The 27,268-nt window shown below is 42.3% G+C and overlaps 2 non-coding genes across 2 annotated transcripts; both read right to left on the bottom strand.

Moving 5' to 3' along the window:
• Nucleotides 1–19,111: 19,111 nt before the first annotated feature.
• Nucleotides 19,112–19,303, bottom strand: LOC140280815 (U2 spliceosomal RNA). Its single transcript, XR_011909733.1, has one exon. It is a non-coding gene; the product is annotated as a U2 spliceosomal RNA (small nuclear RNA).
• Nucleotides 19,304–19,619: 316 nt separating this feature from the next.
• On the bottom strand, nucleotides 19,620–19,733 carry LOC140280760 (U5 spliceosomal RNA). Its single transcript, XR_011909688.1, has one exon. It is a non-coding gene; the product is annotated as a U5 spliceosomal RNA (small nuclear RNA).
• Between the last annotated feature and the right edge of the window lie 7,535 nt (nucleotides 19,734–27,268).

Genomic DNA, 27,268 nt, shown 5'->3' with positions numbered 1-27,268 from the left:
AGTAGGTGTGAATGTCAAACCATAATTGCTGAAAAATGTGTTAGAAAAGACTAGAATGCCGGACCATACATCATCAAAAGCGGGAAAAGTGGTGTTCGGCTGCAAGTAGGTGTGAATGTCCAGCCATAATTACTCACAAACCGGTAAGAAAAGGTAGTATTGCCAGACCATACATTATCAAAACAGGGAGCGGAGGTGGTTCAGCTGCAAGGTTTGAATGTCTGACTAAAGTTTATAAAAAGCGGGTAAGACAAGGTGCGAATGCCTGACAATGTATGATCAAATGAGGGAGCGGAGGTTTTCGGCTGCAAGAAGGTCTGAATGTCCAACAATAATTTTGTAAAAACTGGGGAAGAAAAGGCTCGAAAGCCCGACTATACATCATCAAAAGCGGGAGCGGAGGTGTTCAGCTGCAAGAAGGTCTGAATGTCCATCAATAATTGCTAGAAAAAATGAAAGAAAATTTTCGAATATCAAACCACACATCATCATAAGCGGGAGAGGAGGTGTTCAGCTGCAAGAAGGTGTGAATGTCCGACCATAGTTTGTAAAAAATGGGTAAGAAAAGGTGCGAATGCTCAACCATACATCATCAAAAGCAGGATTGGATGTGTTCGGCTAAAAGAAGGTTTGAATGTCCGACCATAGTTCGTAAAATGCGGGTAAGAGAAGGTTCGAATGCCCGAATATATACCATCAAAAGCGGAAGCGGAAGCGGAGGTGTTCGGCTGCAAGAAGGTGTGAATGTCCGACCAAAGTTTGTAAAAAGCAGTGAAGAAAAGTTTCGAATATCCAACCAAACATAATCAAAAGCGGGAGCGGAAGTGTTCGGCTGTGAGTAGGTGTGAATGTCAAACCATAATTGCTGAAAAATGTGTTAGAACAGACTAGAATGCCGGACCATACATCATCAAAAGCGGGAAAAGTGGTGTTCGGCTGCAAGTAGGTGTGAATGTCCAGCCATAATTACTCACAAACCGGTAAGAAAAGGTAGTATTGCCAGACCATACATTATCAAAACAGGGAGCGGAGGTGGTTCAGCTGCAAGGTGTGAATGTCTGACTAAAGTTTATAAAAAGCGGGTAAGACAAGGTGCGAATGCCTGACAATGTATGATCAAATGAGGGAGCGGAGGTTTTCGGCTGCAAGGTCTGAATGTACAACCATAATTTGTAAAAACCGGGGAAGAAAAGGCTCGAAAGCCCGACTATACACCATCAAAAGCGGGAGCGGAGGTGTTCGGCTGCAAGTAGGTGTGAATGTTCGACCATAATTTGTAAAAAGCGGGTAAGAAAAGGTTTGAATGCCCGACTATATATTAACAAAAGCAGGAGGAGAGGTCTTCGGATAAGAGTGGGTGAGAATTTCCAACCATAATCAATAAAATGCGGTGAAAAAAAAGGTGTGAATACCCCATAGAACACTAAAAGGTGGAGCAGAAGTGTTCGGCTGCAAGAAGGTGTGACTGTTCGACTATATTTGGTGAAAAGCAGGTGAAGCAAGGTCTGAATGCCCAACCTTACATCATCAAAAACGAGATCAGAGGTGTTTGGCTGCAAGAAGGCCATAGTTTGCCAAAAGCGGGTAAGCTGCGAATGACCGACTAAATATCAACAAAAGTGGGGGCGGAGGTCTTCGGATGCAAGTGGGTGTGAATATCCCACCATACAAGTATGGTGGAGAGGAAGCTGTGAATAGCCGACCATAGTAAAAAGCGGGTGAGAAAAGGTGCGAATGTCCAATCATACATGATCAAAACAGGGAGCGGAGGTGTTTGGCTGCGACAAGGTGTGTATGTCCACCCATAATTAATGAAAAGCGGGCAACAAGTAGGTTTGAATACCCATCATCAAAAGCAGGAGTGGATGTGTTCGGCTACAAGAAGGTTTGAATGTCTGACCATAGTTTGTAAAAAGCGGGTAAGAAAAGGTTTGAATGCCCGAACATACACCATCAAAAGAGGGAGCGGAGGTGTTCCGCTGTAAGACGGTGTGAATGTCCAACAATAGTTGGTAAAAAGCGGGTAAGAAAAGGTTAAAATACCCGACTGTACACAATCAATAGCGGGAGCGGAGTTGTTCGGCTACAAGAAGGTGTGAAAGTCCAACCATGGTTTGTAAAAAGCGGGTAAGAAAAGGTGCGAATGCCCGACAATGTATGATCAAAAGAGGGAGTGGAGGTTTTCGGCTGCAAGAAGGTCTGAATGTCCAACCATAATTTGTAAAAACCGGGGAAGAAAAGGCTCGAAAGCCCGACTATACACCATCAAAAGTGGGAGCGGAGGTGTTCAGCTTCAAGACGGTGTTCAGCTTCAAGACGGTCTGAATGTCCATCAATAATTGCTAGAAAACATGAAAGAAAATTTTCGAATATCAAACTGCACATGATCATAAGCAGGAGAGGAGGTGTTCAGCTGCAAGAAGGTGTGAATGTCTACCCATAATTACTGAAAAATGGGTAAGAAAAGGTGCGAATGCCTAACCATACATCATCAAAAGAGGGAGCGGAGGTGTTCCGCTGTAAGACGGTGTGAATGTCCGACCATAGATGGTAAAAAGCGGGTAAGAAAAGGTTAAATTACCCGACTGTACACAATCAAAAGAGGGAGCGGAGTTGTTCAGCTAAGAGAAGGTGTGAAAGTCTGACCTTGGTTTGTAAAAAGCGGGTAAGAAAAGGTTCGTATGCTCGAATATACACCATCAAAAGCGGAAGCGGAGGTGTTCGGCTGCAAGATATTGTGAACGTCCGACCAAAGTTTGTAAAAAGCAGTTAAGAAAAGGTTTGAATATCTAACCAAACATAAGAATGAGTCTTTTCCGCTGTAGAATGCCCGACTATAGACCATCAAATGCGGGAGCAGAGGTGTTTGGCTCTGAGTAGGTGTGAATGTCCGACCATAATTGCTGAAGAATGTGTTAGAAAAGGTAAGAATGCTGGACCATACATCATCAAAAGCGGTAGAGGTGGTGTTCGGCTGCAAAAAGGTGTGACTGTTCGACTAAAGTTTGTAAAAAGTGGGTAAGACAAGGTGCGAATGCCTGACAATGTATGATCAAAAGCGGGAGCGGAGGTGTTCAGCTGCAAGAAGGTCTACATGTCCATCGATAATTGCTAGAAAACATGAAAGAAACTTTTCGAAAATCAAACCGCACATGATCATAAGTAGGATAGGAGGTGTTCAGCTGCAAGGTGTGAATGTCCACCCATAATTCCTGAAAAATGGGCAAAAAAAAGGTGTGAATGCCCAACCATACATCATCAAAAGCAGGAGTGGAAGTGTTCGGCTACAAGAAGGTGTGAACGTCCAACCAAAATATGTAAAAAGAAGTTAAGAAAAGGTTCGAATATCCAACCAAACATAATCAAAAGCGGGAGCAGAGCTGTTCGACTGCAAGTAGGTGTGAATGTCAGATCATAATTTGCAAAAAGCTGATGAGAAAGGGTGAGAATGCCCGACTATACATCATCAAATGCGGGAGCGGAGTTGTTCGGCTGTGAGTAGGTGTGAATCTCCGACCATAATTGCTGAAAAATGTGTTAGAAAAGGTAAAAATGCCGGTCCATACATCATCAAAAGCGAGAGAGGTTGTGTTCGGCTGCAAGTAGGTGTGAATGTCCAGCCATAATTACTCACAAACGGGTAAGAAAAGGTAGTATTGCCAGACCATATATGATCAAAACAGGGAGCGGAGGTGGTTCAGCTGCAAGAAGGTTTGAATGTCAAACTAAAGTTCAAATATATTAACAAAAGCGGGAGGAGAGGTCTTCGGATGAAAGTGGTTGAAAATTTCCAACCATAATGTATAAAATGCGGTGAAAAAAAAGGTGTGATAGAACACTAAAAGGTGGAGCGGAAGTGTTCGGCTGCAAGAAGGTGTGAATGTCCGACTATATTTGGTGAAAAGCAGGTGAAGCAAGGTCTGAATGCCCAACCTTACATCATCAAAAGCAAGATCAGAGTTGTTAGGCTGCAAGAAGGCCATAGTTTGCCAAAAGCGGGTAAGGTGCGAATGTCCGACTAAATATCAACAAAATTTGGGGCGGAGGTTTTCGGATGCAAGTGGTTGTGAATATCCCACCATACAAGTATGGTGGAGAGGAAGCTGTGAATAGCCGACCATAGTTTGGAAAAAGCGTGTAAGAAAAGGTTTGAATGCCCGAACATACACCATCAAAAGAGGGAGCGGAGGTGTTCCGCTGTACGAAGGTGTGAATGTCCGACCATACTTGGTAAAAAGCGGGTAAGAAAAGGTTAAAATACCCGACTGTACACAATCAATAGCGCGAGCGGATGTGTTCGGCTACAAGAAGGTGTGACAGTCCGACCATGGTTTGTAAAAAGCGGGTAAGAAAAGGTGCGAATGTCCGACAATGTATGATCAAAAGAGAGAGCGGAGGTTTTCGGATACACGAAGGTTTGAATGTCCTACCATAGTTTGTAAAAAGCGGGTAAGAAAAGGTTCGAATGCCCGACTATACACCATAAAAAGCGGGAGCGGAGGTGTTCCGCTGTAAGACGGTGTGAATGTCCGACCATAGTTGGTAAAAAGCGGGTAAGAAAAGGTTAAAATACCCGACTGTACACAATCAATAGCGGGAGCGGAGTTGTTCGGCTACAAGAAGGTGTGAAAGTCCGACCATGGTTTGTAAAAAGCAGTTAAGAAAAGGTTCGAATATCCAACCAAACATAATCAAAAGCGGGAGCAGAGCTGTTCGACTGCAAGTAGGTGTGAATGTCCAGCCATAATTACTCACAAACGGGGGAAGAAAAGGTAGTATTGCCAGACCATACATGATCAAAACAGGGAGCGGAGGTTCAGCTGCAAGGTGTTAATGTCTGACTATAGTTTGTAAAAAGCGGGTAAGACAAGGTGCGAATGCCCAACAATGTATGATCAAAAGAGAGAGCGTAGGTGTTCGGCTGCAAGGTCTGAATGTCCAACCATAATTTGTAAAAACCGGGTAAGAAAAGGCTCGAAAGCCCGACTATACATCATCAAAAGCGGGAGCGGAGGTGTTCAGCTGCAAGAAGGTGTGAATGTTCGACTAAAGTTTGTAAAAAGCTGGTAAGACAAGGAGCGATGTCCCGACATTTTATGATCAAAAGCGGGAGCGGAGGTGTCCAGCTGTGAGTAGGTGTGAATGTCCGACCATAATTGCTGAAAAATGTGTTAGAAAAGGTAAGAAAAGCGGGAGAGGTGGTGTTCGGCTACAAGAAGGTGTGAAAGTCCGACAATGGTTTGTAAAAAGCGGGTAAAAAAAGGTTCAAATGCCCGAATATACATCATCAAAAGCGGAAGCGGAGGTGTTCGGATGCAAGAAGGTGTGAACGTCCGACTAAAGTTTGTAAAAAGCAGTGAAAAGCGAGAAAAAGCATTTCGTGAGTTCTGCATGATTTGGGATTTTGCTTATAAAATGCATTACTTCACTCAAACTATGTTAAAACTGATTTGTCCTTCATATTTACCATGTCTAGAAATATTTAAACAAAAAAACAACGTTGTACTTTGCAGTAAAAGAAAGAGCAAATCTAAAGTTTCAGGAATCCGAGTATAAGCCTGCTTTCATGAGTTCTGCACGATTTCGGATTTTGCTATAAAATGAATTGCTTTGCTCAAACCAAGTTAAAACTGCTTTGTCCTTCCATATTCATCAATGTCTAGATCGACTTCAACAAAGAAAAACATTGGACTTTGCAGTAGAAGAAGTTGAAATCCATCTACACATTGATTAATATGAAGGACAAAGCAGTTCCCACTTGCCCATAAGAAAATAAGCTTATTCTCGGATTCCTGATCCTTCAGTGTTGCTCTTTCTTCTACTGCAAAACACAATGTTGTTCTTTGTTGAAGTCGATCTAGACATTGATAAATATGAAGGAAAAAGCAGTTTTAACTTGGTTTGAGTGAATTAATTCATTTTATACATAAAATCCGAAATCGTGCAGAACTCATGAAAATAAGCTTATTCTCGGATTCCTAAAACTTTTGATTGGCTCTTTCTTTTACTGCAAAGTACAACGTTGTTTTTTTTGTTTAAATATATCGAGACATTGATAAATATGAAGGTAAAAGCCGTTTTAACATAGTTTGAGTGAAGGAATTGATTTTATAGATAAAATCCCAAATCATGCAGAACTCCTCAAAAGGGGCGTATGGCTTAATCACAAGTGTGGTTCTTTCTCATTCAGGGTAGTATGAGGAAGTTTATGCTTGAAATATATGTAGAAATGGGTACATATGAAGGACAAATCAGTGTTAACTTAGTTTGAGTGAAGGAATTCATTTTATACATAAAATCCCAAATCATGCAGAACGTATGAAAAGAAGCTTATTCTCGGATTCCTGATCCTTCAGTTTTGCTCTTTCTTCTACTGCAAAATACAATGTTGTTCTTTGTTGAAGTCGATCTAGACATTGATAAATATGAAGGAAAAGCAGTTTTAACTTGGTTTGAGTGAATGAATTCATTTTATACATAAAATCCGAAATCGTGCAGAACTCATGAAAATAAGCTTATTCTCGGATTCCTAAAACTTTTGATTTGCACTTTCTTTTACTGCAAAGTACAACGTTGTTTTTTGTTGAAATCTATCTAGACATTGATTACATTCACACCTACTTGCAGTCGAACACCTTCTCATCCACTTATGATCATGTGCGGTTGGGCTTTCGCACCTTTTCTTACCCATTTTTCAGTAATTATGGGTGGACATTCAGACCTTCTTGCAGCCGAAAACCTTAAAATCAGTTTTAACATAGTTTGAGTGAAGTAATGCATTTTATAAGCAAAATCCCAAATCATGCAGAACTCACGAAATGCTTTTTCTCGCTTTTCACTGCTTTTTACAAACTTTAGTCGGACGTTCACACCTTCTTGCATCCGAACACCTCCGCTTCCGCTTTTGATGATGTATATTCGGGCATTTGAACCTTTTTTTACCCGCTTTTTACAAACCATTGTCGGACTTTCACACCTTCTTGTAGCCGAACACCACCTCTCCCGCTTTTCTTACCTTTTCTAACACATTTTTCAGCAATTATGGTCGGACATTCACACCTACTCACAGACGAACACCTCCGCTCCCACATTTGATAGTGTATAGTTGGGCATTCTCACCCTTTCTCATCAGCTTTTTGCAAATTATGATCTGATATTCACACCTACTTGAAGTCGAACAGCTCTGCTCCCGCTTTTGATTATGTTTGGTTGGATATTCGAACATTTTCTTAATGCTTTTTACAAACTTTGGTTGGACGTTCACACCGTCTTGCAGCCGAACACCTCCGCTTCCGCTTTTGATGGTGTATAGTCGGGCATTCGAGCCTTTTCTTACCCACCTATTACTTACTATGGTTGGACATTAAAACCTTCTTGTAGCCGAACACATCCGCTCCTGCTTTTGATGATGTATGATTTGGCATTCGCACCTTTTCTTACCCATTTTTCAGTAATTATTGGTCGGACATTCAGACCTTCTTGCACCTGAACACCTCTGCTCCCGCTTTTGATGGTGTATAGTCGGGCTTTCGAGCCTTTTCTTCCCCGATTTTTACAAATTATGGTTGGACATTCAGACCTTGCAGCCGAAAACCTCCGCTCCCTCTTTTGATCATACATTGTCGGGCATTCGCCCCTTGTCTTACACGGTTTTTACAAACTTTAGTCAGACATTCACACCTTGCAGCTGAACCACCTCCATTCCCTGTTTTGATCATGTGTGGTCTGGAAATACTACCTTTTCTTCCCCCGTTTGTGAGTAATTATGGCTGGACATTCACACCTACTTGCAGCCGAAAAACTGCCTCTCCCGCTTTTGATGATGTATTGTCCGGCATTCTAGTCTTTTCTATCACATTTTTCAGCAATTATGATCTGACATTCACACCTACTTGCAGTCGAACAGCTCTGCTCCCGCTTTTGATTATGTTCGGTTGGATATTCAAACCTTTTCTTAACTGCTTTTTACAAACTTTGGTCGGACGTTCACACCTTCTTGCAGCCGAACACCCCCGCTTCTGCTTTTGATGGTATATATTCGGGTATTCGAACCTTCTCTTACCCGCTTTTTACAAACCATGGTTGGACTTTCATATCTTCTTGTATCTGAACAACTCCACTCCTGCTTTTGATGATTTATGGTTGGACATTCGCATCTTTTCCTACCCATTTTTCAGTAATTATAGGTGGATATTCACATCTTCTTGCAGCTGAACACCTCCTCTCCCGCTAATGATCATGTAAGGTTTGATATTCGAAAATTTTCTTTCATGTTTTAAAGCAATTATTAATGGACATTCACACCTACTTGCAGCCGAACACCACTTCTCCCGCTTTTGATGATGTATGGACCGGCATTCTTACCTTTTCTAACACATTTTTCAGCAATTATGGTTGGAGAATCACACCTACTCACAGCCGAACAACTCCGCTACCGCATTTGATGGTGTATAGTCGGGATTTCTCACCCTTTCTCATCAGCTTTTTGCAAATTATTCTCTGACATTCACACCTACTTGCAGTCGAACAGCTCTGCTCCCGCTTTTGATTATGTTTGGTTAGATATTCGAACCTTTTCTTAACTGCTTTTTTACAAACTTTGGTCGGACGTTCACACCTTCTTGCAGCCGAACACCTACACTTCCGGTTTTGATAGTGTATATTCGGGCATACGAACCTTTTCTTACCCGCTTTTTACAAACCATGGTCGGACTTTCACACCTTCTCTTAGCTGAACAACTCCGCTCCCTGTTTTGATTGTGTACAGTCGGGTATTTTAACCTTTTCTTACCCGCTTTTTACCAACTATGATCGGACATTCACACCGTCTTACAGCGGAACACCTCCGCTCCCTCTTTTGATGGTGTATGTTCGGGCATTCGAACCTTTTCTTACCCGCTTTTTACAAACCAGGGTCGGACTTTCACACCTTTTAGTAGCCGAACAACTCCGCTCCCGCTATTGATTGTGTACAGTCGGGTATTTTAACCTTTTCTTACCCGCTTTTTACCAACTATGGTCGGACATTCACACCGTCTTACAGCGGAACACCTCCTCTCCCGCTTATGATCATGTACGGTTTGATATTCGAAAATTTACTTTCTTGTTTTAAAGCAATTATTGATGGACATTCAAACCTTCTTTTTGATGGTGTATAGTCGGGCTTTCGAGCCTTTTCTTCCCGGTTTTTACAAACCATGGTCGGACTTTCACACCTTCTTGTAGCCGAACAACTCCGCTCCTGCTATTGATTGTGTACAGTCGGGTATTTTAACCTTTTCTTACCCGCTTTTTACCAACTATGGTCGGACATTCACACCGTCTTACAGCGGAACACCTCTGCTCCCGCTTTTGATGGTGTATAGTCGGGCATTCGAACCTTTTCTTACCCGCTTTTTACAAACTATGGTGGGACATTCAAACCGTCTTGTATCCGAAAACCTCCGCTCTCTCTTTTGATCATACATTGTCGGACATTCGCACCTTTTCTTACCCGCTTTTTACAAACTATGGTGGGACATTCAAACCTTCTTGTATCCGAAAACCTCCGCTCTCTCTTTTGATCATACATTGTCGGACATTCGCACCTTTTCTTACCCGCTTTTTACAAACCATGGTTGGACTTTCACACCTTCTTGTAGCCGAACACCTCCGCTCCCTCTTTTGATGGTGTATGTTCGGGTATTCAAACCTTTTCTTACCCGCTTTTTCCAAACTATGGTCGGCTATTCACAGCTTCCTCTCCACCATACTTGTATGGTTGGATATTCACACCCACTTGCATCCGAAGACCTCTGCCCCAAATTTTTTTGATATTTAGTCGGACATTCTTACCTTACCCGCTTTTGGCAAACTATGGCCTTCTTGCAGCCAAACACCTCTGATCTCGCATTTGATGATGTAAGGTTTGGCATTCAGACCTTGCTTCACCTGCTTTTCACCAAATATAGTCGGACATTCACACCTTCTTGCAGCCGAACACTTCCGCTCCACCTTTTAGTGTTCTATCACACCTTTTTTTCACCGCATTGTATACATTATGGTCGGAAATTTTCAACCACTCTCATCCGAAGACCTCTCCTCCCGCTTTCTTTAATATATTTGAACTTTAGTCGGACATTCAAACCTTCTTGCAGCTGAACCACCTCCGCTCCCTGTTTTGATCATATATGGTCTGGCAATACTACCTTTTCTTACCCGTTTGTGAGTAATTATGGCTGGACATTCACACCTACTTGCAGCCGAACACAACCCCTCTCGCTTTTGATGATGTATGGACCGGCATTTTTACCTTTTCTAACACATTTTTCAGCAATTATGGTCGGAGATTCACACCTACTCACAGCCGAAAAACTCCGCTCCCGCATTTGATGATGTATAGTCGGGCATTCTCACCCTTTCTCATCAGCTTTTTGCAAATTATGATCTGACATTCACACCTACTTGCAGTCGAAAAGCTCTGCTCCCGCTTTTGATTATGTTTGGTTGGATATTCGAACCTTTTCTTAACTGCTTTTTACATATTTTGGTTGGACGTTCACACCTTCTTGTAGCCGAACACTTCCACTCCTGCTTTTGATGATGTATGGTTGGGCATTCACACCTTTTTTTTGCCCATTTTTCAGGAATTATGGGTGGACATTCACACCTTGCAGCTGAACACCTCCTATCCCACTTATGATCATGTGCGGTTTGATTTTCGAAAAGTTTCTTTCATGTTTTCTAGCAATTATTGATGGACATGTAGACCTTCTTGCAGCTGAACACCTCCGCTCCCGCTTTTGATCATACATTGTCAGGCATTCGCACCTTGTCTTACCCACTTTTTACAAACTTTAGTCGAACAGTCACACCTACTTGCAGCCGAACACAACCTCTCTCGCTTTTGATGATGTATGGATCGGCATTCTTACCTTTTCTAACACATTTTTCAGCAATTATGGTCGGAGATTCACACCTACTCACAGCCGAACAACTCCGCTCCCGCATTTGATGGTGTATAGTTGGGCATTCTCACCCTTTCTCATCAGCTTTTTGCAAATTATGATCTGACATTCACACCTACTTGCAGTCGAACAGCTCTGCTCCTGCTTTTGATTATGTTTGGTTGGATATTCGAACCTTTTCTTAACTGCTTTTTACAAACTTTGGTTGGACGTTCACACCTCCTTGTAGCCGAACACATGCACTCCTGCTTTTGATGATGTATGGTTGGGCATTCGCACCTTTTTTTTACCATTTTTTCAGGTATGATGGGTGGACATTCACACCTTCTTACAGCTGAACACCTCCTCTCCCACTTATGATCATGTGTGGTTTGATTTTTGAAAATTTTCTTTCATGTTTTCTAGCAATTATTGATGGACATTTAGACCTTCTTGCAGCTGAACACCACCTCTCCCGATTTTGATGATGTATGGACCGGCATTTTTACCTTTTCTAACACATTTTTCAGCAATTATGGTTGGAGATTCACACCTACTCACAGCCGAACAACTAGGCTACCGCATTTGATGGTGTATGGTCGGGATTTCTCACCCTTTCTCATCAGCTTTTTGCAAATTATTCTCTGACATTCACACCTACTTGCAGTCGAACAGCTCTGCTCCCGCTTTTGATTATGTTTGGTTAGATATTCGAACCTTTTCTTAACTGCTTTTTTACAAACTTTGGTCGGACGTTCACACCTTCTTGCAGCCGAACACCTACACTTCCGGTTTTGATAGTGTATATTCGGGCATACGAACCTTTTCTTACCCGCTTTTTACAAACCATGGTTGGACTTTCACACCTTCTCTTAGCTGAACAACTCCGCTCCCTCTTTTGATTGTGTACAGTCGGGTATTTTAACCTTTTCTTACCCGCTTTTTACCAACTATGATCGGACATTCACACCGTCTTACAGCGGAACACCTCCGCTCCCTCTTTTGATGGTGTATGTTCGGGCATTCGAACCTTTTCTTACCCGCTTTTTACAAACCAGGGTCGGACTTTCACACCTTTTAGTAGCCGAACAACCCCGCTCCCGCTATTGATTGTGTACAGTCGGGTATTTTAACCTTTTCTTACCCGCTTTTTACCAACTATGGTCGGACATTCACACCGTCTTACAGCGGAACACCTCCTCTCCCGCTTATGATCATGTACGGTTTGTTATTCGAAAATTTACTTTCTTGTTTTAAAGCAATTATTGATGGACATTCAAACCTTCTTTTTGATGGTGTATAGTCGGGCTTTCGAGCCTTTTCTTCCCGGTTTTTACAAACCATGGTCGGACTTTCACACCTTCTTGTAGCCGAACAACTCCGCTCCTGCTATTGATTGTGTACAGTCGGGTATTTTAACCTTTTCTTACCCGCTTTTTACCAACTATGGTCGGACATTCACACCGTCTTCCAGCGGAACACCTCTGCTCCCGCTTTTGATGGTGTATAGTCGGGCATTCGAACCTTTTCTTACCCGCTTTTTACAAACCAGGGTCGGACTTTCACACCTTTTAGTAGCCGAACAACCCCGCTCCCGCTATTGATTGTGTACAGTCGGGTATTTTAACCTTTTCTTACCCGCTTTTTACCAACTATGGTCGGACATTCACACCGTCTTACAGCGGAACACCTCCTCTCCCGCTTATGATCATGTACGGTTTGTTATTCGAAAATTTACTTTCTTGTTTTAAAGCAATTATTGATGGACATTCAAACCTTCTTTTTGATGGTGTATAGTCGGGCTTTCGAGCCTTTTCTTCCCGGTTTTTACAAACCATGGTCGGACTTTCACACCTTCTTGTAGCCGAACAACTCCGCTCCTGCTATTGATTGTGTACAGTCGGGTATTTTAACCTTTTCTTACCCGCTTTTTACCAACTATGGTCGGACATTCACACCGTCTTCCAGCGGAACACCTCTGCTCCCGCTTTTGATGGTGTATAGTCGGGCATTCGAACCTTTTCTTACCCGCTTTTTACAAGCTATGGTGGGACATTCAGACCTTCTTGTATCCGAAAACCTCCGCTCTCTCTTTTGATCATACATTGTCGGACATTCGCACCTTTTCTTACCCGCTTTTTACAAACCATGGTCGGACTTTCACACCTTCTTGTAGCCGAACACATCCGCTCCCGCTATTGATTGTGTACAGTCGGGTATTTTAACCTTTTCTTACCCGCTTTTTACCAACTATGGTCGGACATTCACACCTTCGTACAGCGGAACACCTCCGCTCCCTCTTTTGATGGTGTATGTTCGGGTATTCAAACCTTTTCTTACCCGCTTTTTCCAAACTATGGTCGGCTATTCACAGCTTCCTCTCCACCATACTTGTATGGTTGGATATTCACACCCACTTGCATCCGAAGACCTCTGCCCCAAATTTTTTTGATATTTAGTCGGACATTCGCACCTTACCCGCTTTTGGCAAACTATGGCCTTCTTGCAGCCAAACACCTCTGATCTCGCATTTGATGATGTAAGGTTTGATATTCAGACCTTGCTTCACCTGCTTTTCACCAAATATAGTCGGACATTCACACCTTCTTGCAGCCGAACACTTCCGCTCCACCTTTTAGTGTTCTATCACACCTTTTTTTCACCGCATTTTATACATTACGGTTGGAAATTTTCAACCACTCTCATCCGAAGACCTCTCCTCCCGCTTTTGTTAATATATTTGAACTTTAGTCGGACATTCAAACCTTCTTGCAGCTGAACCACCTCCGCTCCCTGTTTTGATCATATATGGTCTGGCAATACTACCTTTTCTTACCCGTTTGTGAGTAATTATGGCTGGACATTCACACCTACTTGCAGCCGAACACAACCTCTCTCGCTTTTGATGATGTATGGACCGGCATTCTTACCTTTTCTAACACATTTTTCAGCAATTATGGTCGGAGATTCACCCTTACTCACAGCCGAACAACTCCGCTCCCGCATTTGATGGTGTATAGTCGGGCATTCTCACCCTTTCTCATCAGCTTTTTGCAAATTATGATCTGACATTCACACCTACTTGCAGTCGAACAGCTCTGCTCCCGATTTTGATTATGTATGGTTGGATATTCGAACTTTTTCTTAACTGCTTTTTACAAACTTTGGTTGGACGTTCACACCTTCTTGTAGCCGAACACATGCACTCCTGCTTTTGATGATGTATGGTTGGGCATTCGCACCTTTTTTTTACCCATTTTTCAGGTATTATGGGTGGACATTCACACCTTCTTGCAGCTGAACACCTCCTCTCCCACTTATGATCATGTGTGGTTTGATTTTCGAAAATTTTCTTTCATGTTTTCTAGCAATTATTGATGGACATTTAGACCTTCTTGCAGCTGAACAGGCTTTGTGCACATGTCTCATGAAAATAAAATGGGTGTATGATTGCTGACGGCAGAGCAATACTGCCAAACTTATGAGTTCTTGTGGCAAACTTGATTCAGTGTCTTGACGTGTATACGCTGTTTCGCTGACTTGTCACAAGAAACAAAGTGTGTTTGATAAGATCCGACCATTTTATTACGGGAGGATCAGTATGTATGGATTCTGATGTGACTGATAAACCCATTCGTATCGTAAGCATAATCTAATACGTGAGACAACGCCCTGGCACACAATCAAAAATAAAAAGAGAGAGCGGTTTTGTGTCCCCACAGTCCATAATCTAGAAAAGAGAGAAAAAAGCCTTTCTGATTTGGTGTGTGTGCTCACAGTGCAGAGTGTAGAGAAAAGAGAGAAAAGAAAGTCGTTTTGGTGTCACGGGTGTTGTGACTTACACACACACATTTCTGAATTGAGAAAGGAAATTATTTTAGAGGAAGCACTAGAGTTTAGATCCCACATTTGTTGATAGGCATTCATTTAATTTTTCTTTTAATCAGTTTTAAAGTGAATACTAACTGAGAAATGAAAAAGGTGAAGAGTTTAGAAGCTTGGTTCAAGAGCAAAACTTGGTTTATGATCAGCTGAGTCTCTAAACAGAACAGCAAAGGGCTTCATCGAACATTTAAAAAAGATTCAGATTGTTAGAATATCCAGAATTTATAGGAATGGTGGTGATTACTCTTATTTTCTAGAATGGAAATAACTGCACCATGTCTGTTTTATGAATTTAAGGGGCTAAAAAGTTTTGTTCTCGTTTTTCTATGATTAACCGAATGTATGTGAGAGTCCAAACAGACAGAAGGGTTACGGCCGAGCGCTGGACCTTCCAAAAAAGATGAGACAGGCTGGACCTGTGCCATACTAGTTAAGACCGGCCTGTGGATAACAGGTTCTTTAAACTCTCACACACACAAACTCACACACGTACGCACACATACACCCATACACACACACATTCTTGAACTTGCTGCAAGATTAAACATTTGCATTAACTGACTCCAGCAACTCTGAGTCTCATTGAGAGACTTTTCTCAACAATTGGGTCCTCAAACCAGATCTCAACGTTTTTTCCGCTTTCCAGGGTCGGAGCTGAAACCGTGCACGGGGGAGTCCAGTACTCCTAATGAAAGACCCCCTGCTGAATTGCGGTAATTAGGGGCCAGTGTCCACTGAAAGGGGGAAACAGGGACGAGATCGTACTTTTGAATCAATGGCCAGAAGCCATTGGCAGTGCAGGCATCAACAATAATGGTGTTATTTCACCCATTAACACTTAAGGTACCTCATGCAGTGGCTGTGATATGGTTACTTAACAAAATATCTTTACCAGACATCTCTCCTACATAACAGTTCTTCTTTCACAGCCACACCTTGTTGTCGAGAGATGTGCTACACTTAATCCATCCACACTGCTACCTACCCCACAGATGGAAAGCCTCATGATTGCATGTCAGAAATAACCATCAGTGTTTTACCCAGGCCAGACTTAACTGATATACGTTATGAAAATGCAGAAATAACTATATTTATTCAACAGGTCAAGCAAAAAACCCTGATGGCACAAATGCTACAGGATTTGCAGTAGTAACAGAAACTGAAGTTTTCTTAAAACAACCACTACCAAAAAATTACTCTGTTCAAGCAGTCGAATTGGTAGCTTTAACTGAAGCTTGTAAATTAAATAACAAAAAGGTTGTTAACGTTTACACTGACAGTCAGTATGCCTTCTCAACTGTACATGTGTTAACACAGCATTGGAAAAACAGGTATGTTGACATCCACAGCTAAATGTATAAACTACAAATATTTTAGCATTATTAGATGTTATTCAATTGCCATCTACAATAGACTCGTATGAATGACCGGAAGGAAAACCATACTGCCAAAGAATTTGTTTAAATATGCTGCAGTATTGAGCCACGGACCATGTCATGTCTCAACAGGAGGGATGGAAGCAATAATGAACAAGGTTTTTACAGCATATGGTTTTACTAATTATTGAATTTTTTTTTTAGAATAAATAAATGAATAAAGTTTTGTCTAGCAGGTCAAATATGTGCAAAATACATTCCACAGGGCAATCTAAGACCAAAACGAAGATAATTCCCTAAGCCAGTGTATCTTTTTCAACATATTTGTTTGGATTTCATTATTTCATTATTGTGTAGATTTCATTGAACTAAATTAATGTTAAGGGAAACGATTCTGCTCAGTGACAACAGAGGTTTTTACCAAATGGTCTGAAATATTTCCATGTGCACAAGCAGATGCACTCTCAGTAGCAAAATCACGCGTAAAATAACTCATTTCTAGATTTGAAATTCCTGAAAAGATCTTCAGTGATAATTTGACACACTTTGTAAACTATGTCATCTCACTGATGGCAAAGAACTTAAAATAGATCTTAGAAACCACTGTGATATAGAAGGTTTCGCTAACACATTGGAATTGTTTTACTATTTACATATGCATGTGCAGTGAAGAATTGCTTGCTGCTGATAAATGCAAAGAAGAACAGCTTACACATAGATGCTCACATATAGGCTGCTGAATGCAATGAAGACCTGCTTATCCAGTAAAGTTCAATGTCAATGTGTAATATTCAATTAGGATTTGCAAAACAGTGAAGTTAAACAATGAATGGGTCCATAGTCGGTATGAGAAGACTACAGGAATATTTACCTGGGTGTACGTTCAAACAGAGATGAGAAAATTGCGATAAATTATTGTTTGTTTGTTTGTTAGTATGTATATGAATGTTATGTGTATAAACTGTGTTGAGTTGTAGTTACTCAGTAGTGTCTCAGTGAAACAACCGACGGGGGAAGCCTTGCGGTGACAACAAAAGCAGTGTTTTACTGATCAGTCAAGTTGCTCCAGTGTACTCCATACAAACTGGTTGGCTACTGAAGGGATAGAAAATGGGGAATACTTGTTTTAAAGCAAACAAGGAATTAGATGGGAAAAATACATGTTTTAACGGGACCCAGACAATATTATATAGATGTCGCCACTGAAGTAAAGAACATTTACGTGGGATGGTGTGAGGGTCCTCGTTTGGCTGACGTTCGCCGATATGCTCGCCATGCTCAGAACCAAGTTGAGACGCGTAAGACAACCAAAAGGGACAAGTGTGAAAAGGAGCTGCATTTGGCAACCATGACCATGTATTACGCAGTTGGTGTAAACAGAGGACGAGGTCGAAGTCGAAGACGTGGACGTGTGGGAGAGGAGGTCGAAATGGGCCACGCCAGAGCTATGATCCGAATATTTGTTTTTACTGTGGCCAGACTGGACACTGGAAGAAGGACTGTCCACAGCTAAAAAGTGATGAAATTGGGCAAAAGGCTGACTGAGGGTGGGAGGCAGGTTCTGGACGTCACGCGGCAGCGGAGCCTCCACTAATGGGTGATAGCACAAACAGTTTTGCATGCTATTTCCGTCCTAGAGCAAAGATATTTCTCTCAGAATATAGGAACTTATGTTCATCAGTAGTGACGTCAGGGGAGTTTGATTGTCCTCCAAAGTTAAGTGGAAACCACGTTTACTGTATGTCTGCATCAGGCCAGGTTGTGAAGGAGAAAATGACAATGCCCATTGCGTGTTGTCACTCCCGATGAGCTCTCCTTCAAACACTCATTTTTGTTATCAGAGTTGTGTCCCATTAACCTGATGGGCTGTGATCTCATGTGTAAATTAGGCATTATTTTAACTTCTACACCAGAGGGTGTTAAGGTTATGTTACAACCTGACAAAGTTTTCACAGCAGTGCAGTTTGATTCATCGGCACTTACATATGCTTATGAGTGGAAACTTCCCAGCTCTCCTTTTTCACAACAACTAGTGGAAGAAGCAAAAGCGTTAGTTTCACCCCTTTCTGATTTCATGCAACCTACTGATTTGCACTGCACATCACACATTTCTTTGGGGCCTGACAATGACTATGAGAAGAAGTGAAAAAATATGTGCGCCTACTTTATTGTGTGTGAGTGTGTTTGATAAGTAGTAATGTCTAAGGTGTAATTAAAACAGGGGTGGGAACTGCAGAGGGCAACTACTGCAGAGTCCACTACACCCCACCGAACACACACGCCCCCAAAACCCTTCATGTGTGAGTGTGTGCTGTGTACAGGAGCCAGAAGGGAGAGGGGTATGGGGATATACACTGGGGGCAGCCAGGGACTGGCTGCAATAGGCATCCCCCGCTACCAGGGAGCCAACACAGGACAGGAGGGCCTGATGTCCACCAGGCTCGGGGCCTGCAGCGACCATATTCTGGGAGCTACTGTACCCCCAGAAGGTACCCATCCCGCCCCACCCCCACTCAACCCAACCCACTCCGGAGGACCTCTACAAAAAACAAACAAACAACAACAAAAAACAAACAAACAACCACCCGGTCACGACCAGTCGCAGCAGCCCGGGCCTGAGACCCACCATCACCCAGGCCCCCCCAGGCCCCTCCTCAACAGGTGCGCTCTTGTGAAAAAGCAAACAGCGGCAGCAACAAAAACACAACGGGAACACCGTATTGAGGCTTTGTTCTGACCGCTCATTTGGTATGGCGTTTCTTTCAAGCAATTCTCCCGGTTAGCCCGCACTCGGCTCGCTCCCAGAGCCGTGTTAAAGTCTACTTCGCATTCACTCTCTTTTCTCAGCAGACTAAAAGAAAGTTTCATCTTGGGCTCCCTGAAACTTGCATCCTGCACCGCTGTTTGCTTTTTCACAAGAGTAGAGAAGAGCGCACCGTTCCCAGCGGCACTGCAGTACGGGGTCAATGCTTGGAGTGAATGGAGCAAGCAAATTTTTCAACTCCTATTGCTAAAAATCCATTTAATATGTAGTCCTCGTAGAGAGGACATATCAGATATTAAACTGATAAGAAACAGATACTACACTTGATCTTAGCCAAAAGGCCGAGAAGCGACAACTGTCCACTGGTTCACGTCCGAGGGCCCTTCCTGGTACAATGCGCACTTGTCCGCTAACACCCCTGTTCTTTTTATGGCCATAGGTGGCCAGAGTGTCACTTTGCACCTCCGCCCACCTGCTGCACTGAGCACTCTTCAGCCCTTTTAAATGGTATAACTTTGCACTCCCGCACGCTCCAGCAAGCACCATTCAAGCAACAACTTTGCACTCCAGCTTCGAACATCGGCACAGTCGCAACAAGTAAGGCGACTCTACTCAGAGAAGTCACTCTGCACAGTAACAAGATTTCTTTTGCACAGACAGAAAGGGCTTCACCCGCAAAGGTAAAGCCTGCCAAAAATAGAAACAACTCATTAGTGCTGCTCTCCCACCAGAAGTCTTTAGTAAAAGGCGAAAGACTTGTACGTTATGAGAGAAACAGAGTACGATTATCCGTCACTGCGGGAGCAGGGCATCAGGCTAGTTGGCATAGCCACCTTCCCCATGGTGAGCTTTGCTTGGTTGAGACGCTTGCCCCCCCCCCCCCCCCCCCCCCCCCCCTGCTCCTCGGCTGACCAAGTAGGAACAATCGGGCCCTATTCGATGGCTGCCCTTGTCTTTTACTCTGTGCAAAAGACAAGGCAGCAACAAAAACACCACGGGAAAACCGTATTGAGGCTTTGTTCTGACCGCTCATTCGGTGTCGCGTTTCTTTCAAGCAATTCTCCCGGTTAGCCCACACTCGGCTCGCTCCCAGAGCCGTGTTAAAGTCTACTTCGCATTCACTCTCTTTTCTCAGCAGACCTCTTGGGATTTTATCTATAAAATGAATTCCTTCACTCAAACTATGTTAAAACTGCTTTGTCCTTCATATTTACCATATCTAGAAAGATTTAAACAAAAAAAAACAACGTTGTACTTTGCAGTAAAAGAAAGAGCAAATCTAAAGTTTCAGGAATCCGAGAATAAGCTTACTTTCATGAGTTCTTCACGATTTCGGATTTTGCTATAAAATGAATTCCTTCACTCAAACTAAATTAAAACTGCTAAACCGCTAATCTGTTACATGTAAGGCAGATGTCAAATTCACCGAAATAGGATCTAAGGGTATTCGGCCAATCGAGCTGTAGCAGCTTTGGTAAAAGAGTATAAGTTGAAGAGTTTGTGAATAAAGGTGTGCGCACACATAGTGAGCTGTAGGAAAATAGGCAGGGAGCAATGCCGGCTGGGGTATATGTTCTTGTATGTTGTCTGACTGTTTGATTTGAATGTGTTGTGTAAGTGTCCTGTTGAATGTTACATGTTTGGGCTTTGACACTTCACTGTGGTTGTTAACTGTGTGGTGTGTCCTGAAATGTTATATGTTTGGGCTGTGTGACATGCTTAATGCTTGTCAGTAGCTACCCACTTATTCATATATAGCAACTGACAACATAAGAAGTTTCAACGATAAACAACGTTGTACTTTGTAGAATGAGAAAGAACTTCTTCAGCAATAAGCATCTCTCGACATATGACGAAATACAGATTTTGCTATAAAACTAATTCCTTCTATCAGCCTGACTTAAAACTGTTTGTCCTCCTTATTTATCCACTTCAAATCAAGTTTCAACAATTAAAAAAATTTTGTAGTTTGAGACAAAACAACTTCATCTTAAGCAATCAGTAGGGTAAGAAAGGGTAAGAAAAGGTGCAAATGCCAACCATACATCACTAATTCGGCTCACTAGTAGGTGCGATTGCCTGACAATGTATGATTAAAAGAGGGAGCGGAGGTTTTCGGCTGCAAGGTCTGAATGTCCAACCATAATTTGTAAAAACCGGGGAAGAAAAGGCTCGAAAGCCCGACTATACACCATCAAAAGTGGGAGCGGAGGTGTTCGGCTGCAAGTAGGTGTGAATGTTCGACCATAATTTGTAAAAAGCGGGTAAGAAAAGGTTTGAATGCCCGACTATATATTAACCAAAGCAGGAGGAGAGGTCTTCGGATACGAGTGGGTGAGAATTTACAACCATAATCTATAAAATGCGGTGACAAAAAAGGTGTGAATACCCCATAGAACACTAAAAGGTAGAGCGGAAGTGTTCGGCTGCAAGAAGGTGTGAATGTCTGACCATAGTTTGTAAAAAGCGGGTAAGAAAAGGTTCGAATGCCCGAACATACACCATCAAAGGAGGGAGCGGAGGTGTTCCGCTGTAAGAAGGTGTGAATGTCTGACCATAGTTGGTAAAAAGCGGGTAAGAAAAGGTGAAAATACCCGACTGTACACAATCAATAGCGGGAGCGGAGTTGTTCGGCTACTAAAAGGTGTGAAAGTCCGACCCTGGTTTGTAAAAAAAGGGTAAGAGAAGGTGCGAATGCCCGACAATGTATGATCAAAAGAGGGAGCGGAGGTTTTCGGCTGCAAGAAGGTCTGAATGTCCAACAATAATTTTGTAAAAACCGGGGAAGAAAAGGCTCGAAAGCCCAACTATACATCATCAAAAGCGGGAGCGGAGGTGTTCAGCTGTAAGAAGGTCTGAATGTCCATCAATAATTGCTAGAAAAAATGAAAGAAAATTTTCGAATATCAAACCGCACATCATCATAAGCTGGAGAGGAGGTGCGAATGTCCGACTAAATATCAACAAAATTTGGGGCGGAGGTTTTCGGATGCAAGTGGGTGTGAATATCCCACCATACAAGTATGGTGGAGAGGAAGCTGTGAATAGCCGACCATAGTTTGGAAAAAGCGGGTAAGAAAAGGTTTTGAATGCCCGAACATACACCATCAAAAGAGGGAGCGGAGGTGTTCCGCTGTACGAAGGTGTGAATGTCCGACCATACTTGGTAAAAAGCGGGTAAGAAAAGGTTAAAATACCCGACTGTACACAATCAATAGCGGGAGCGGATGTGTTCGGCTACAAGAAGGTGTGACAGTCCGACCATGGTTTGTAAAAAGCGGGTAAGAAAAGGTGCGAATGTCCGACAATGTATGATCAAAAGAGAGAGCGGAGGTTTTCGGATACACGAAGGTTTGAATGTCCTACCAAAGTTTGTAAAATGCGGGTAAGAAAAGGTTCGAATGCCCGACTATACACCATAAAAAGCGGGGAGCGGAGGTGTTCCGCTGTAAGACGGTGTGAATGTCCGACCATAGTTGGTAAAAAGCGGGTAAGAAAAGGTTAAAATACCCGACTGTACACAATCAATAGCGGGAGCGGAGTTGTTCGGCTACAAGAAGGTGTGAAAGTCCGACCATGGTTTGTAAAAGCAGTTAAGAAAAGGTTCGAATATCCAACCAAACATAATCAAAAGCGGGAGCAGAGCTGTTCGACAAGTAAGTGTGAATGTCCAGCCATAATTACTCACAAACGGGGGAAGAAAAGATAGTATTGCCAGACCATACATGATCAAAACAGGGAGCGGAGGTTCAGCTGCAAGGTGTTAATGTCTGACTATAGTTTGTAAAAAGCGGGTAAGACAAGGTGCGAATGCCCAACAATGTATGATCAAAAGAGAGAGCGGAGGTGTCCAGCTGTGAGTAGGTGTGAATGTCCGACCAATTGCTGAAAAATGTGTTAGAAAAGGTAAGAATACTGGACCGCGGGAGAGGTGGTGTTCGGCTGCAAGAAGGTGTGAAAGTCCGACAATGGTTTGTAAAAAGCGGGTAAAAAAAGGTTCAAATGCCCGAATATACATCATCAAAAGCGGAAGCGGAGGTGTTCGGATGCAAGAAGGTGTGAACGTCCGACCAAAGTTTGTAAAAAGCAGTGAAAAGTGAGAAAAAGCATTTCGTGAGTTCTGCATGATTTGGGATTTTGCTTATAAAATGCATTACTTCACTCAAACTATGTTGAAACTGATTTGTCCTTCATATTTACCATGTCTAGAAATATTTAAACAAAAAAACAACGTTGTACTTTGCAGTAAAAGAAAGAGCAAATCTAAAGTTTCAGGAATCCGAGTATAAGCCTGCTTTCATGAGTTCTGCACGATTTCGGATTTTGCTATAAAATGAATTGCTTTGCTCAAACCAAGTTAAAACTGCTTTGTCCTTCCATATTCATCAATGTCTAGATCGACTTCAACAAAGAAAAACATTGGACTTTGCAGTAGAAGAAGTTGAAATCCATCTACACATTGATAAATATGAAGGACAAAGCAGTTCCCACTTGCCCATAAGAAAATAAGCTTATTCTCGGATTCCTGATCCTTCAGTGTTGCTCTTTCTTGTACTGCAAAATACAATGTTGTTCTTTGTTGAAGTCGATCTAGACATTGATAAATATGAAGGAAAAAGCAGTTTTAACTTGGTTTGAGTGAATTAATTCATTTTATACATAAAATCCGAAATCGTGCAGAACTCATGAAAATAAGCTTATTCTCGGATTCCTAAAACTTTTGATTGGCTCTTTCTTTTACTGCAAAGTACAACGTTTTTTTTTTTGTTTAAATATATCGAGACATTGATAAATATGAAGGTAAAAGCCGTTTTAACATAGTTTGAGTGAAGGAATTGATTTTATAGATAAAATCCCAAATCATGCAGAACTCCTCAAAAGGGGCGTATGGCTTAATCACAAGTGTGGTTCTTTCTCATTCAGGGTAGTATGAGGAAGTTTATGCTTGAAATATATGTAGAAATTGGTACATATGAAGACAAAGCAGTGTTAACTTAGTTTGAGTGAAGGAATTCATTTTATACATAAAATCCCAAATCATGCAGAACGTATGAAAAGAAGCTTATTCTCGGATTCCTGATCCTTCAGTTTTGCTCTTTCTTCTACTGAAAAATACAATGTTGTTCTTTGTTGAAGTCGATCTAGACATTGATAAATATGAAGGAAAAAGCAGTTTTAACTTGGTTTGAGTGAATTAATTCATTTTATACATAAAATCCGAAATCGTGCAGAACTCATGAAAATAAGCTTATTCTCGGATTCCTAAAACTTTTGATTTGCACTTTCTTTTACTGCAAAGTACAACGTTGTTTTTTGTTGAAATCTATCTAGACATTGATTACATTCACACCTACTTGCAGTCGAACACCTTCTCATCCACTTATGATCATGTGCGGTTGGCTTTCGCACCTTTCTTACCCATTTTTCAGTAATTATGGGTGGACATTCAGACCTTCTTGCAGCCGAAAACTCCGCTCCTCTTTTGATCATACATTGTCGGGCATTCACACCTTGTCTTACCCGCTTTTTACAAACTTTAGTCGGACATTCAAACCTTCTTGCAGCTGAACCACCTCCGCTCCCTGTTTTGATCATTTATGGTCTGGCAATAGTACCTTTTCTTACCCGTCTGTGAGTAATTATGGCTGGACATTCACACCTTCTTGCAGCCGAACACAACCTCTCCCGCTTTTGATGATATATGGTCCGGCCTTCTTACCTTTTCTAACACATTTTTCAGCAATTATGGTCGGACATTCACACCTACTCACAGACGAACACCTCCGCTCCCACATTTGATAGTGTATAGTTGGGCATTCTCACCCTTTCTCATCAGCTTTTTGCAAATTATGATCTGATATTCACACCTACTTGAAGTCGAACAGCTCTGCTCCCGCTTTTGATTATGTTTGGTTGGATATTCGAACATTTTCTTAATGCTTTTTACAAACTTTGGTCGGACGTTCACACCGTCTTGCAGCCGAACACCTCCGCTTCCGCTTTTGATGGTGTATAGTCGGGCATTCGAGCCTTTTCTTACCCAACTATTACTTACTATGGTTGGACATTCAAACCTTCTTGTAGCCGAACACATCCGCTCCTGCTTTTGATGGTGTATGATTTGGCATTCGCATCTTTTCTTACCCATTTTTCAGTAATTATTGGTCGGACATTCAGACCTTCTTGCACCTGAACACCTCTGCTCCCGCTTTTGATGGTGTATAGTCGGGCTTTCGAGCCTTTTCTTCCCCGATTTTTACAAATTATGGTTGGACATTCAGACCTTGCAGCCGAAAACCTCCGCTCCCTCTTTTGATCATACATTGTCGGGCATTCGCCCCTTGTCTTACACGGTTTTTACAAACTTTAGTCAGACATTCACACCTTGCAGCTGAATCACCTCCATTCCCTGTTTTGATCATGTGTGGTCTGGAAATACTACCTTTTCTTCCCCCGTTTGTGAGTAATTATGGCTGGACATTCACACCTACTTGCAGCCGAAAAACCACCTCTCCCGCTTTTGATGATGTATTGTCCGGCATTCTAGTCTTTTCTATCACATTTTTCAGCAATTATGATCTGACATTCACACCTACTTGCAGTCGAACAGCTCTGCTCCCGCTTTTGATTATGTTCGGTTGGATATTCAAACCTTTTCTTAACTGCTTTTTAAAAACTTTGGTCGGACGTTCACACCTTCTTGCAGCCGAACACCCCCGCTTCCGCTTTTGATGGTATATATTCGGGTATTCGAACCTTCTCTTACCCGCTTTTTACAAACCATGGTTGGACTTTCATACCTTCTTGTAGCTGAACAACTCCACTCACAGCCGAACAACTTCGCTACCGCATTTGAGTGTGTATAGTCGGGATTTCTCACCCTTTCTCATCAGCTTTTTGCAAATTATTCTCTGACATTCAAACCTACTTGCAGTCGAACAGCTCTGCTCCCGCTTTTGATTATGTTTGGTTAGATATTCGAACCTTTTCTTAACTGCTTTTTTACAAACTTTGGTCGGACGTTCACACCTTCTTGCAGCCGAACACCTACACTTCCGGTTTTGATAGTTTATATTCGGGCATACGAACCTTTTCTTACCCGCTTTTTACAAACCATGGTCGGACTTTCACACCTTTTAGTAGCCGAACAACTCCGCTCCCGCTATTGATTGTGTACAGTCGGGTATTTTAACGTTTTCTTACCCGCTTTTTACCAACTATGGTCGGACATTCACACCGTCTTACAGCGGAACACCTCCTCTCCCGCTTATGATCATGTACGGTTTGATATTCGAAAATTTACTTTCTTGTTTTAAAGCAATTATTGATGGACATTCAAACCTTCTTTTTGATGGTGTATAGTCGGGCTTTCGAGCCTTTTCTTCCCGGTTTTTACAAACCATGGTCGGACTTTCACACCTTCTTGTAGCCGAATAACTCCGCTCCCTCTTTTGATTGTGTACAGTCGGGTATTTTAACCTTTTCTTACCCGCTTTTTACCAACTATGATCGGACATTCACACCGTCTTACAGCGGAACACCTCCGCTCCCTCTTTTGATGGTGTATGTTCGGGCATTCGAACCTTTTCTTACCCGCTTTTTATAAACCAGAGTCGGACTTTCACACCTTTTAGTAGCCGAACAACTCCGCTCCCGCTATTGATTGTGTACAGTCGGGTATTTTAACCTTTTCTTACCCGCTTTTTACCAACTATGGTCGGACATTCACACCGTCTTACAGCGGAACACCTCCTCTCCCGCTTTTGATGGTGTATAGTCGGGCATTCGAACCTTTTCTTACCCGCTTTTTACAAACTATGGTGGGACATTCAAACCTTCTTTTATCCGAAAACCTCCGCTCTCTCTTTTGATCATACATTGTCGGACATTCGCACCTTTTCTTACCCGCATTTTACAAACCATGGTCGGACTTTCACACCTTCTTGTAGCCGAACACATCCGCTCCCGCTATTGATTGTGTACAGTCGGGTATTTTAACCTTTTCTTACCCGCTTTTTACCAACTATGGTCGGACATTCACACCTTCGTACAGCGGAACACCTCCGCTCCCTCTTTTGATGGTGTATGTTCGGGTATTCAAACCTTTTCTTACCCGCTTTTTCCAAACTATGGTCGGCTATTCACAGCTTCCTCTCCACCATACTTGTATGGTTGGATATTCACACCCACTTGCATCCGAAGACCTCTGCCCCAAATTTTTTTGATATTTAGTCGGACATTCGCACCTTACCCGCTTTTGGCAAACTATGGCCTTCTTGCAGCCAAACACCTCTGATCTCGCATTTGATGATGTAAGG

The sequence above is a fragment of the Leuresthes tenuis genome, unplaced genomic scaffold, assembly GCF_036924035.1.
Source record: "Leuresthes tenuis unplaced genomic scaffold, fLeuTen1.0.hap1 SCAF_21, whole genome shotgun sequence".
Taxonomy (NCBI): domain Eukaryota; kingdom Metazoa; phylum Chordata; class Actinopteri; order Atheriniformes; family Atherinopsidae; genus Leuresthes; species Leuresthes tenuis.
The sequence above is the reverse complement of the archived record's forward strand: the minus strand, read 5'-3'. Positions and strand labels throughout refer to the sequence as shown.